At 40.1% G+C, this 14094-nt stretch overlaps 1 protein-coding gene across 5 annotated transcripts in view; it reads left to right on the top strand.

Annotated features, from left to right (window-relative positions):
- The first annotated feature begins 8842 nt into the window (after positions 1-8842).
- Positions 8843-14094, top strand: part of mef2aa (myocyte enhancer factor 2aa) — a 61488-nt gene continuing 56236 nt past the window's right edge. For 4 of the 5 annotated variants that reach the window (XM_030730717.1, XM_030730713.1, XM_030730718.1 and 1 more), the window contains exon 1: positions 8843-8995. The gene's annotated coding sequence lies outside the window, so the exon portion shown is untranslated. Of the gene's footprint in view, positions 8996-11274; positions 11402-14094 lie in introns of all 5 variants that reach the window. The other variant, XM_030730714.1, reaches the window with a different exon arrangement.

The raw sequence follows: 14094 nt of genomic DNA, 5'->3' as shown, positions 1-14094 counted from the left end.
CAGGCTGTGATCAGCTGCTGCTGTTCTGAGGTTTACACAATTGAATTCAACAAGATGTAACCCAGTATTTCATGAGTTATCTTGGCTCATTTCCATCCCCTACACTGATATTATGCTGTTTATACTGTCTTTTTACTGACAGTATAAAGCTGGTATAAATATATATCCAGTGAATGAATCTAAGCATCATCAGCTTAATTCAAAATCATCTCTGCTACACTTGATGTAACCAAACTCAGACTGTGCACCAGTCCAACACAGAGCTTTACTGTAAGTTCACCACAGTACAACAAACTAACCCTTTCATCTGCACTAAACTGCAGTATTTTCATGCAACCTTTGAGTAACACAAAGTTAGTCTACCTCAGTTTGATTTGCAGGATGTTTCACAATATGAAAAAAACACAACTTCACATTATTCACAGATCCCATATCTGTTTTTAAAAAGTAAGCTTTAAATTTCACGTTTATCACATGCCACTGAGCAGTCCTTACCTTTAAATCTAACCTCTCTTCTTCCTCTCTTCTCCCCTTTGTTACATCTTTCTCCATCTCTGAGTGAACCTCTGTCTGTCTTTTCTCTCCCTGGAAATGCAGCAGCTGGACCTTTTAGCTAGCAGACACACTGTGTGACAAAGTGCAGACAGTTTGTGAGTTTGTTGATATTTGTTGAGCATTTAGAAAAACTGTATTGAAATTACCTGCCACAGGTTCAGATCAGTGTGTCAAAGTGCTCTAGAGTCAAATGTGAGGCCCTGCCCAACAGCTAAAACTGGGTCATGCAACAGGACAGTAATCTGAAGCACAGCAGCAAATCGACAACAGAATGGCTGCAAAAAGAATCAGAGTGTTGCAATGGCCCAGTCAACCTCAGCCCAACTGAACTACTGTGGGAGGACCTTAAAAGAGCTGTGCATTAGCGAATGCCCATAAACCTCAAGTAATTCAAGCAACGTTGTAAAGAGGAGTGGGCCAAAATTCCTCCACAGTGATGTGAGAGACTGATAAAGTCATACAGAAAATAATTACTACTAGCTATTGTTGCTAAAGGTGGTTCTACAAGCTATTTAATGTACCCTGTGCTTAGTTTGTGTACCTTCTTTTTCTCATGACTGTATGCGCTGAATAACCAATGCAGTGGTCTAGAACCAAAGGCAGATTTTAACACAGACCAGTGAGAGCACAGACTAAAGTCCAAAGTTTTAATGAACACGGCAGAGGGCATGCACATGGACGCAGTATACGTAGTAACTGAAGCAGTCAGGTACAAAAAACATTCCAACGTTCCAAAAACACACAGTGCATAAAGATTTTTGCAAGATACTAGCTAAGGCAGCCACCATGGTACAGGCAGAAATCATAAAAGAGGGACTCAGGGTAAACATTAAGAACACTGGAATGTTTGACTGTGATATATACAAAGGCAATCTGAAAAGAGGACTATTTGGCAAGTGAAGAAAGCTAGCAGAAAAAAAATAATCAAAGTGCAGAAGTAAAACTAACTGAACCAAGTCAGACCTTTTGATCTCTTTTCTAAATACACATTTTTGAGACTTTAATTTCAGTCTCAGACTCATACACGGACCTTTCTTCTGCCTTTTATGACTTTACAGTTATTTATTATTTGTGTTCTTTCATTTTGCTCACCTTTACTGAACAAACTGGGCAATAGCAGTTAAGGCCTGTATGTTATTCATACCAACTTGAACATGTTTTATCATCTTGGTTTAACTTTAATCTCTCCCTTTATATAAATGCCCTTCCTCCCCCACAGTATTGCCTATTATTCCTCTTATGTCCGTGAAACTGCGATAAAATACTGATGAGACATTTTTGCGTCAGGTTTAGGTAGATCAAACATAAAACTGCACAAAGTATTACATAACACTCACAACTAATGCAAGTCTAGCATTCCATGACATCTCACTCTTGTCCTATGTAGGCTGAATGGCACTTATGGTATGATGATTTAAACTAAAGCAAGCGGAAGAAAATGGATGGATGGAGGGAAACTCAGAGAAGACTCTGGGTGTAATACCTTTCAGCTACCACTGTGATTAATTACCTCAAATTCAGCCACAGAATGGAAGGAGTCAGTGTGCATGATCAGTGGAAAGTGGGGCATCAGCAGTCAGCTGTATTTGGATTATAAGTCAACATGGTTTGCACTACCCGCTGAATCAGCTGTTTCTGCATAAGGACAGTGAATGATCTTAATCCTGTATGTCCAGGTAACCTTCTCTGCAGGAGGACGAGTGCAAGAATAGTGCAGTTTATGGTCTTGCAAGAGCTAACACACTGCATGAATAGTTAGGGGGTCCTGTTTTAGTGTTGCAACTTTGTACCGTTTTCTGCAGTTTGTATGTATTCTGCAGTTTTCAGGGGGCACAGGCAGTTCCTCTTACTTCTTGATAGTTGTTCTGAAGTAAGCTTTTCTCGGGACGGTGACAGCTTGCAGCACTGGTGTGTGAGGAGGAGAAGACAAAGCACTCTGTACTCTGAGGCTGTGTGTGATTAATGACAGAGGTGTGTGTTGCAGTGGGCACCCTCGGAGCAGCTACAGATCAGTCTTCCTGTAAGACAAATCTGACACTCACCAACCCACCGCCCCACCTGCTACCCCCTCGCCACCATCAAACCCTCAGCTTCTCACAGCCAAGTGCACCCAGCACGACATTGCACTCATAAATCATCCTAAACAAAGCATGTTTAATCTGTGACGCGCAGGCCTGACACGCAAATTTATTACCTGTTGTAGGAAAACTGCATATGTCCCACTGAGTCAGGCCTCTATTTACCTTTGTGAAACCAGTAAAATACTGGAAAGACAAAGTCCGCAACAAAGGAAGATGATGATGGCGGTGTCTTTCGGGCTGAATTCAGGAGCCAAAACCTTGCTTTACTCAACCATCGCGGCTGCCTTTTCACGGTGGATGACATGCTTGTACGACTTTCTCGACTGCACTTGCCAAAAAGATTTAGGGATTTTTCTCAAGCACATTTGTAGAACATGAATACCAAATTATCTCTTGTGGATTAGAGTTGGATAGCGGCTGTATGTCTGGTGTGAGTCATAATGCTTAGTGAGAATTGGGCACCTACTACCTACAACTGCATGTTAGGGTAGCTTTTTAGTAATCAACTGTGCAATAATAGCACATTGTGAAGGAATATGTAATTGTGCTCCCCGTAAAAGAAAGCAGTTTAGCAGCAAAATATGCAAAATGTGATGGTTAAACACAACAGTAAAAACAAGTTAGTAATGGTGTTTTAAATGATATGCTGAATTAGAGTCTACTGTTAAAAAACAGCATTTGGAGCAGAATGGAGGACACTGTCTTCTTTAAATGCTCCCTAGAGGTACAGTACACTGAGGGTAGATTTAGATATCTTTTGGCTTTCCCGCTATACAATCTGACAAATTCAATTACAGTAGCATTAGCTTGATGTGCAATCGTAACTAAAATGCCAAGGAGAACTGGCTGAAAGGCAGGAATTAAAGTGGTTTCTCCCACACATTCCCTTACGCAGACCCCCTTGATCCGTCTCGTTCTCAACATGTCTTTTCGCTGGAAATGGTGGGAATGAGAAGTGATGGCACCTGCTCACTGGCTTTGGCAATGTCAGAAACTCACACGTACACAGACACGCTCGCACACGTTTTTATTTATGATGCAATCATCAAGTCAGAAAGACTGTGAAATTTGCCAACAGTCAACTGCCCAAGTACAAAATCATCATTTGCACTCATTTAGATTAAAGCTTTATCTTCTAAAAAAAAAAACCCTGAAAGTACTTTTGAATGTTTTGTTCTTCTAATACATGCAACCACAGAAGTCTTCAGCTGGAACTTACGCTGAAGGAAGGAAAAGAAAAAATAACTGTATGTTTGTGAAATCAATGAGCAACCCACGGCACTGTTAATGATTTGAGTCATTCCAGGTGATTAATTAAATTGATATTAGGGACAAAATGAATAATGGCAAGAGCAGATTCATTCCTGACCTTGTTTAATTTTTAATGAGCTCAGTACAATTGAGACTGAATTTTAGAAATGGAACTATAGACTCATGTGAATATTGCAGATAATTAAAGAACTTGTGTTATTATCGGGATCTCTGCACATCTCCTGGAAAATGGAGGGCCTTTCATGCAAACAAGACCGAATGGATGTTTGAGCTACTCCCCCCTTGCAGTTGATAAGCATTCAGTAGTGTGATAAACAGAGACGAATACATTAAGAAACCCAGGAGACTGATAATCTCAAGAGGGATCATCAGCTCATCATAAGGACCTTTGTATGCTGTCGTTCTCTGCCTCAGGAACAGCTCAACAAAACTACTGCAGAGTGTCAAAGTTGTACAGAAGTGAGATATAACAAGAGACAAACATCACAGAACTCTTGCAAAGTTATACCTGTCATTATTTCTATACAGCAAATGAACCAAAAACTGCAGTGTCTTGATTTGCACCGAAAACATTTGGTTGTAGTTGACCATTCAACCCAAGTGGACACCTTCCTCCTGACCCACATTCACTGCAGCGCACATATATTGTTATCTACTCCACTTTCCTCTTCAAACTTATATCTTAAGGAATTTCATTTCAAGTGTCACTTCTTCACAATAACAGTTGCCTGCTATTTGGAGCTTGAATGCCGTAGTTACTTTTAATTACAGTGGGTAATGAGAGAAGACTTTCAAACTGTGAGACAAGGAGTATTTTTAGATCTCGATCTTGATTATCTAACACGTTGCTGTGGTCGACTCAGATACGACTTTGTTGGAGGACTTTCTGTACCATCAATATCACCAAAAAAATCAGCCTGGAAGAAAAGCTGTCGCACTTTGAAAATATCATTTCAATCAATCAACACTTTTCTAAATATGATGCTGTTAAATCTCTTCTAGATTTAAATACTTTAGTGTTTTCATCTTACAGGACTCTGTTACTTCCACATTTAATTCATAAACCTATTTGGTGATTATGTAAGATGCTGTACTACTGTATTTCTAATGGCTGACTATATTTCAGGGTCATTGTAAGAAAAGTAACTGATATTCAGTGTGGCATTTATTAGAAGTCTATGTCCCATGACTAAGGTGTAATGTGCAGCGAGTGGAGGACAGGGGATTGGTGAGGAGTGTTGAGGACTTTTTAGAAATGTTGTTTTAATGAGCCTCAGATAATGAAATGTTATTTTAGATTCTTGTAGTCAGACTGCTGTCTCGGGAAACTGTGTGACTCTGAGTGCTGTTTGTGTTTTTCTCATTTACAATATAAGCATCTATTTCTTTCCTCGCGATCATAAGATAGATCAGACGTGACTCTTATGGCTTAATAAAGCGAGCTGCATGCATTTTTTAATTGGAGAGTGTCTGGGTCTATTTGTGGTCTGGCGCAATGTAAGTTGGAAATGCCAGCTGTCGGCATCAAAGCCCTGTTGGAACAAACCATTATTTGGCATGCCTATTCAGCTGGTTGAAATGCATCACTTACTGTGTCATATATGTAAAAAAGCAAACAGTCATTTGATAAAATAGTAAAAAAAAAATGCAGATGTTTATTTGTCTGAATGAAAAAATAATTTGCACTGACTTGTTTCACCAAAAAACAAACTACCTGTAAGACTCAGACATAAACTAAATCGGCATTCTCTCAAAAGCTGTTGGTTAGAGAAAATTTGTTTTTTATCCTTGTCATCCTTCTGATAGAGAAGGGGGGGAAAAAAGTCCTCAACATCTTAGTAAGCGGAGTTATGACTGACAGCTGTGGCTGGTCTAGAGAGCCGTGAGCCAAGCCCCATCGCATAATGCATGCCCAACATGTCTATGTCCATCTGGGGTCCTACCCTTCAAACCACTGCCCCTTGCTCTCTGCCGGTAGAGAGACCAAAGGACAAGAGAAAGAACAGGGTGTGAAGACGGGCCTCTTAGGGCTCGGAGGGAAGCATCCAAAGCCAGCTGGTCTGGCTTTGAGGTAAATCAGTGGGTAGAGTGACACAAAAGCAGCAGAAAGAAGAGTTGTAGGCAGAAGGCAGAACATAAAGAAGAAATAAGAAAAGTCAATGCTCGCAGAAGGAAAGGTGGAGATCGGAACAGCAGGTTCTGTGAAGGCGTTTGTAGAACAACAGGTAAGACACAGGTGTCACAAAAGGTTTTTACGCCTTACACATGATGTGAGATGAAATGTGACGCTAATGCCAGGTTTTATTTAGATTCTCTCTTCATCCTTGATAATGTGGATTCAGGAAATAACCTTACCACGCATCCTTTTTCAGATTTTAGTCCACTGCTTTATATTGCATTAAACTTAACGAGCTAATGCAGCTCACCGCCTTGGTGTTTGTTGTATTATTGATAGCAAAATTTTTTGTGGTTGTTTTTTTTCTTCTGTTTTTGCTGGTCTCAGTTTGAGAAGATGGGAGGGGTGTATGTTAACACAAATGTGCTGCTAAGGAGATACTGTGAGGAACTTGGATCCACATTACTGTCAGCTGGCATCAGCTGGAACTCGTAAAGGATCACAACAACCAAGACTTCACTTTTTTGTTTTGATTAGGAGATGCAATATTGTTGTAAGTAAAAAAAATAAAATAAATAAAGTTCTCATATGGCGCTTACGAATACATAAATTTGAAAAACACACAAATTACAAGTAAGAATTAAATGACAGCCCACAATCAAACAACAAAAATGTATGTTGCCCCACAATATGATGCTACAATATGAAATGCAAGCATAATTGTGGAAATTAAAAGGAAGGACAGTATAAATCAATAGTCGTGGCTAGAACTGGAACAATACCACTGCCCTTTTGTATTTGTTTGACAGTTTTATTTGGTCATTTTAATTCATGTGTAATATGCCTTAAGACTTGAGAGGCAAAGTGTAGAGCAAACAAATTCACCATCCATCTAAGCATCCTTCATTTTCTTAGCTTCTATCTCAGCTGCCACTGAGTGGGTGGATGTCGGGGTGTGTGTGTGTGTGTGTGTGTGTGTGTGTGTGTGGGGGGGGGGGGTTGACTTCTTGGCCTAAACCTACAAGGAATCAGGAGTGACCAGGAACAGCAGACACGGCCTTTCCTTTTAGGACTGGGAGTAACTGGTGAGAGAGATAGCACAATGCGCTGGGGACTAGACAAACACAAATCTACTTTGTGCAAAACCGTGTCCTTCATTAGTTGTTAGAGCATGCAGTATAATAAAACATAATGGCATTAGAGGAGTATTCCTAAATAAGCATACAGTGTCTCACTTTAGTACCATCAAACCATACTCTCACTGGGCAGTAATACGAAATTGCCTTGATTGCAATGTCTAAAGCATTTAGAGGAAGTAAATACATTCAGATATCAAAAGTGTGGTTACTCTTTGTGGCCTAAAATTGATTTTATCAGCTGTATATAATTACTATTATGTTACAAAATGATAGTGCTACTGTATTTGAAGCAGTGATTCTTTTTAGATGCCATTACTTCTAGTTAACAAGTAGCCTAATATGTGAAACTTTTGTGAAACATCTATAACTCCTGGGTCTCAAAACTGTGCATTCAGGATAGAATAGAATAGAACAGACCTTTATTGTCATTGTACATGATACAACAAAACTGTGTGTGCTCCACCCAAGACGAAGTTAAGCTACTTTGCACTTATATACAGTACCAGTCAAAAGCTTGGACACATGGGTAAGTGTGTCCAAACTTTTGACCGGTAATGTAAGTAGATCCTTTACCTTATTAAAGCAGCAGAAGCACAATGTATATGTCATTCATTCATATTTGAAATCTCAAATGTCTAACACATTATAGAGGCAAACAAAATGTGCAGACTATCTTAAAATTAATGATGCATCCTTGTGAGGCATAAGTTGATGTAACTTGTTAAGACAAATGTTATATTAATCTGCCGTTAGGTAGTAAGATATAAAGAAATACATTATATATAATATGGAGGGAAATGAAGCTACAATAGTTTCTTCATAAATACAGTCTAAGTTCACATTTAAAGTGAAAGAAAAAATACCCTTTTATTTAGGCTTCATTTAAAATCAGAAAGCCCTGTTGGCTTCTAAAATGCCAGATTTAATCGTAATAGCAGCCCATTTGCAAATTTGCTCCAGAATCAAGTCTATAAAATCCATAATAAACGCCTAATTGCAAGAGAAAATGACACCTGCCTCCAAACGCCAGCATAAACAGCGGGGCGGGGCCACTCGGCACTACAGAAGCTGCTAGCCACGCCTCCTGTGACGATGACCCCGCAAATACACGTGACATGTCCATATGGGAGTCACACAGGTCCCGCCTGCTTCCCGTGATTAGCTGCTCACGGGGCGCTGCAAGTTTTCATTGGCTGTAAGAACTGCCCTTCAAACCGAATTCCATCGCTGTTGTCTTAGAGATATGACGTCAAAAGTAGTTTGTAATGAGGCTGAGGCCAGTGAGTTTGGAAAAGTAGCTTTTCAAACATGAACTCCGCCTTAAAGGAAGGAGAATGTAGGCCATATCTCAATAATCGTTTTGTTACATGTAATACTTTTTTTTTTCGGAGATGGGGGGCAGTTGCCTCAAAATCGGCAATTTTTACTTCACATTTGTTCAAGCTCACATGTTCAGGTTTTCGAAAAAAAACACTGTTCAGACAGTTTGTAGCCTACATGTTTTGACTTTGTGAGTGTGTGTGTGTTTGTGTGTGTGTGTACGTGTGTGTGTGACAGAGTGAGAGAGAGAGAGTATGTGTGTGTGTGAGTATGTGTATGTGAGAGTGGGAGAGAGACAGAGAGAGAGAGCGAAAGGAGGGAGTTGGGGGGGCAGAGGCAGTTCGTCAGATGAGGGGAGGAGTCTTACTGACAAGAGGGAGACTGGCTTTTCTGAGTTTGTCAGCTCCCCCTAAAATAGCGCGTCAGCGTGTAAATGTGAACTGAAATTACGTTTATCCACTGGAGTCACCGATATAGAGTGTCTATATACAGCGACTGACTTGGGAGTAAAGGTGAGTAACGGAAATAGAAACAATGTTGCGGAGTGTGGCAGCGATACTGTAGCTACAGTGAGAGTGAGAGTAGAAAAGCGCAAGAGGGAGACGTAGAGTGGATTTGGGAGACATTAGGAGACAGCTATCTGTCTTCTCCCGATAACAAGCAGCATTTTTGACAAGACACCGTAAAAGTTGCGATATTTAACATAAGTCACACTGGATATTTAGTCGCTTTCTATGTCGTAAAATACCCAAGTGCCGGGTTTAGGGGTGTCGCCAGACGCGCGCGCTGTTGATATCTGTCAATTGTTAGAAACTTTTGTAGGACTCATCTTAAGCCGGTAATAAGTTGTACTGTAGGCTCTGGTAGATGGTCATTTTGTGAATTGTTAAAACAAAAAAGAGTTTGACTTGTTGTCCAAAGTGTGAAATGATTAGCTGTACTTTGTAAAACAGGCGAGTCGTTTGAGGAAAATAGTAATCAGTGTGTATATAATAACACTGTTGAGCCATCACGGTGACATCAGGCGAGCTCACACGGTGACAGCGGTAACAAAAGTTGCTTGGTGTGAGTTTGCTGCAAATTGTATGTTTTCTAAAAACACGTAACCTCCTTTAATAAAAATAAATAAAGAATTTTTTGGCCTTTTTTTCTCTTACCAGAGGAAGTTGCATGAGGCAGGTGCATATACCGTATGTGACTGTATATTTTCATAATTAGTTGAAAGAGATGATGGGTTAAATGACTGGTTAAAACTGAAATAAGCTTAGCCAAAATGTGCCCAATCAAGTGAATTAATGTGAGCTATTTTAGATAATCTTTGTCCTTTAAGACTTCTCCCTGGTTAAAAAGATCACTTGAAGATGCCACATTTTATGAATTTAAGTGACAGGCAAACTGACAGCGCACCACACCTTTAAGTTAAGCTGTATATGGGTCTTTGGGAAGCGGAGCTCGTGAAAGAGAGTCTCTGCTGCTTGGTGTTGCTTTGAATCTCTGGCACTCTGGTGACCTTAACCCCTGGCCAGAGTGGGAAATGGCCAACGGTAACCTGACCTTCTCAAATGTTTTTAGTATATGCTACACCCTGCATAGCTCATTAATATTGCACAGAAGGAGTAGTTTTTATTCAGTTGGAACAGAAAATAAGACTTGAGATTGCCCTTGTTTTTATAAGTTGATTCATGAGTGAATGTACTCTGGAAAACATTTGGTTGTATGACACATTTTAACTTGTAAATTGTGTTTTTTTGTGTAGATAAAACCTAGCAAAATCAAACTTATGTTTCAACATGTTAAAAAGCTTTGCATTTTAGATATATAAAATATGACTGTCTTTACCACAGGTGTAAATCTTTTACTGCTTACAGTAAATCACCCCCTTATCAGGTTGAACCAATGACAAATTGCACTGTAAAGAAGCAGTTTTTCAGGGGCACGAGTTGTTATACCAGTATTAAAGCATACTTGCATTTTCTCACTGCCCTTTTTTGTGCTACCGTTACTCTGGCGGCATGCATGTTACCGTACCAGCTGGTTGCCAGTGATTTCTAAAGCAAAGCATTAAAGCACCCTCCAATCTGCAGTCATTAGCTTCTGTGCTGCCCCAGGCCTCACCAGTAATGGGCCTTGTTGCTCATGATCTACATCACGTGAGCTCCTATGTCTAATGGGCAGATGAGGGATTCTTTCATCGTGCTGAAATGAATATCGTTTTAACAATTTATGTCATATATTAGTCAAAGGAATGAATATGAAGGCGCAGATAGGGCCACCATAAATGTCTTTCTCACGCATGCTGTGAACTGTTGCACTAACCTCAGAGACCTCAAACGTTCTATAGATTCCATTAGACAAGCACACAGAGAGCTTTAATATTATGAGTATGAAATTTTGTCCTGTATTTATTTAATCATGAGGGCTGATATTGCGCAATGACTACCACTGTTTATTAAATGTTTTAGCCTTGTTATATGTGATGTTTGTGTGCCCCTGCATGCCTGTGTAAATGTGTGTAAGTGCTTGTTTGCGTCTTAGCACAAGTTCTCAGTGGAAAGGGAGAAATGAGAGGTGGTGACGGTGCGAGGAATGGGCAGCTGCAGCATCTTTTACTGCACTCCTCATCCCACTTCAATCTCAGTGTCTCAGCTTCTCCTTCCAGGAGAAATGTGGAGTGTGTGGGCGAGTCGGATCTGCAATTAACGCCGGTTGTCAGAAGGAGAATGCTGGCGTTTACACGATGCCTCTGAATCACTGAGTGAAAGTCTTTTCTCCTCCACTCTCCTCCTCCCAGGACATTTTTTTCAAGGAGGACAAAACAGCAGAGAGCTGAAAGCCAAGGATGCATTGAATGAAAAATAAGAGATAGAAGCTGAACATTCTTGGCCCAATAAAGAGGATAGTGTTTCTCTGGTTGTTTGGTAAGCCAAGCTGTTCTTTTATACTGCAGATTTCTTTAAAAAAAAAAAAAAGCACTTAGGGATATTGCAGTATTATACGCTGTAATTTGATTGTTATATTTATTTTAAAGCTTTTTAAATCTTTTGCATGATTATTTATCTATCTGTGTTTTGAATCCCTAGGTTTATTTTGTGTATCCCTGAATTTGCATCTATACTCGGCTAGTTATTAACTTTATACTCTACATTTGGCAAGTAGATTTAAGTGGAGTTGTGCTCTCTGGCAAATCCCCCACAGCTCCAGCTGTTTGAATTGGTTTGGTCCGTTAAACTTGCTGCTAGATACTGAGTCTGTGTTCACTGACGGCAGTTAACTTCAGGCGACACTAACGTACAGTTGTCTTTGCTCTTTTTTCTTCTTTGTTATCTTTCCTTTAATTTTTTTTTTTTGCATGAACTTGAATTAAGAGTCAGATTCATAACAATAATCAGTCTTCCTAACTAAAACATCTTAGCATGATTCATTGTTTGTTGGCGCTCCGTATTGGAGCTGTATCATCAGTATGGAGATTCCAGCGTTCCTCTGTGAGACCTGGAGGTTGGATGCAGAATCTTGAGCCTGGGAGATAATGTTTTAGGCTGCAGTTAACTGTAGACTGCTCCCCATAGACTATTAAGTACTATTATTAATATAAACATATAATTAGTCATGTTAAGTTACAAGTTTTTTTTTTTCTTTGGTTAATGCTAATCAGGTCACTCATGTGTCTGATAAATTCTGGACTGTGGGAGTCACTTTGGGTCTTTGGTTAGTGCTGGTCACTTACTTCAGTATTGAGTTCCTGGCTGCTGTTCTCTTTAGCATTTGCCTAGCCTCTTCTGTTAGACAGGACATTCATGTGTTGTGATCTTGAGCCACTGGTATGGGCATGAACTAGCAGTGGGTGACTGACAACAGCAACTTGTATGAAGTATCTGACTCATTAAAATATACGGACTAAATTGAAATGTAATTGAGCTATCACAAAACCCACTGGCAAAACTCATGCTAAGGTTATTATGTGTTGTAAAACAATCTAAAATAATTAAGAAAAAAATGCATAGCTCTCTAACTGAATGAATGATTGAAACTCTTTTCCTAATCTCCAGTATTTTTTTAAAATTCCTTTTAACAGCCTGATGTAAGCTCAGAGGTTGAAGGCATTACTCACCGAGGTACTGTTTGTATAGCAAGACAGCTAGCAGTGACCTTTCAACTGTCCTGCCCTTGACTGGGACCTCTGGTGGTAAGCCACCCTTTTGGCTCACTCAGCACATGTGCTGCTGAGCAGGGCAGAGCAGCTTAAGGCCGTACCGTCTTTTCCTGTCTCTCCTGCTCTTTCAAACAAGGCCTGGCTGGAGGTCTCTTCACCTCTTCAACCTGGACCACACAGGAGACTCAGCAGGAAGATCCTCACACAGAGTCACACTGTAATTTTGCTCTCAGCCTGCTTTTGCCACTGTAGTCCGTCAATCTATTCACATAGCAGACTGTCATGGTGAAGAAACAAGACAGTGATGGGGTTATATTTTATATTTTATTATTATGCAATCACTTTTTTTTTCTGTAATTGGTAAATTGCCATTCGGAGTTTCTTGGTTGCTCAGGTGGTGGCTGTTGGGTTACGTTTTGATTGGCCAATGCGCACTTGGTGTGGTTTGGGAGGGTAGGCTGTGGAAGCATGCGGCGGAGCAAAGGTGGTGACTTTGACAAGCCGAGTCATTTAGCACCTTTAAGATGCCTCCTCCCGTGTCTTTGGTTTTCTGGACTGCAAGAAAAACCACAGAATCACACTGTGCTTCATTTCTGAAGCGAGTTAGCTACACTCAAAGGACATACGGTCAAAGCACGTGCGTGCTGTGCTTTCAGTCAGTATTTTTCACTTTGTTTTCTTGTTGTCGTTTGCCTGCATGCAGACCTAATATTAGTGAATGATGCTGCTACACAATATCATGTATAAAACTAAGATGAAGTTAAGAAAGACATCTCTTTGCTGCGTTGCATTTTAGCCGCATCTTAATGAGACTGTGAAAAACACATAAATCAAAGGAATATATTATAATATAATTTACTAGATCAAAAGATCTCCCATGATTGCTAATATACCCCACTGTATTGAATTACTCATGCTCTACTGTAGATCTTAAAAAGCATCGCTCGCTTGAGATTTAACTTCTCTGTCTTTGTATAGAGTCGATTAAGTAGAAGCCTCATCAACAGACGAACAGTTGAACTGTGTGCAAAGTAAACTTTCTTCAAAGTCTGGTAAGGTCTGAGTGATGAAGGTGTTTACTATGTTGTTAGAGAGTGCTAATATAGGCTCTTTGAATCATCAGTTACAGCCACTTAATGTAGCCTTCCCTTAGGTTACCAAAAATAGCAAGAAGCAGAATACATTAAAAAGTGTTTATCAATGGCTGGTGTATTAATTACATCTGTGAGTCTTAGGTGTCATAGCTCATACACAGAGCTCATTGATTAAAAGTTCAGTAGCTGCTGGGAAGGAACAGTTGGATCTCCTGCAGCTGGACCGGCCTTGTGGCCAATTCAGCTGCAGGAAGGAGGCCTTGTCTGTAATATCCTTGTTTTTCTGTCTGTCTGAGAAGCCTTGTGAACCAGGACAGCTGGGGGGATGTGATTCCTCCTATTATTCTCCAGCACACATCAGCCATAT

Source organism: Archocentrus centrarchus, chromosome 6 (assembly GCF_007364275.1).
Source record: "Archocentrus centrarchus isolate MPI-CPG fArcCen1 chromosome 6, fArcCen1, whole genome shotgun sequence".
NCBI classification, from domain to species: Eukaryota; Metazoa; Chordata; class Actinopteri; order Cichliformes; family Cichlidae; genus Archocentrus; species Archocentrus centrarchus.
Note: the sequence above shows the minus strand (reverse complement) of the source record. Positions and strands in the feature narration are given on the sequence as shown.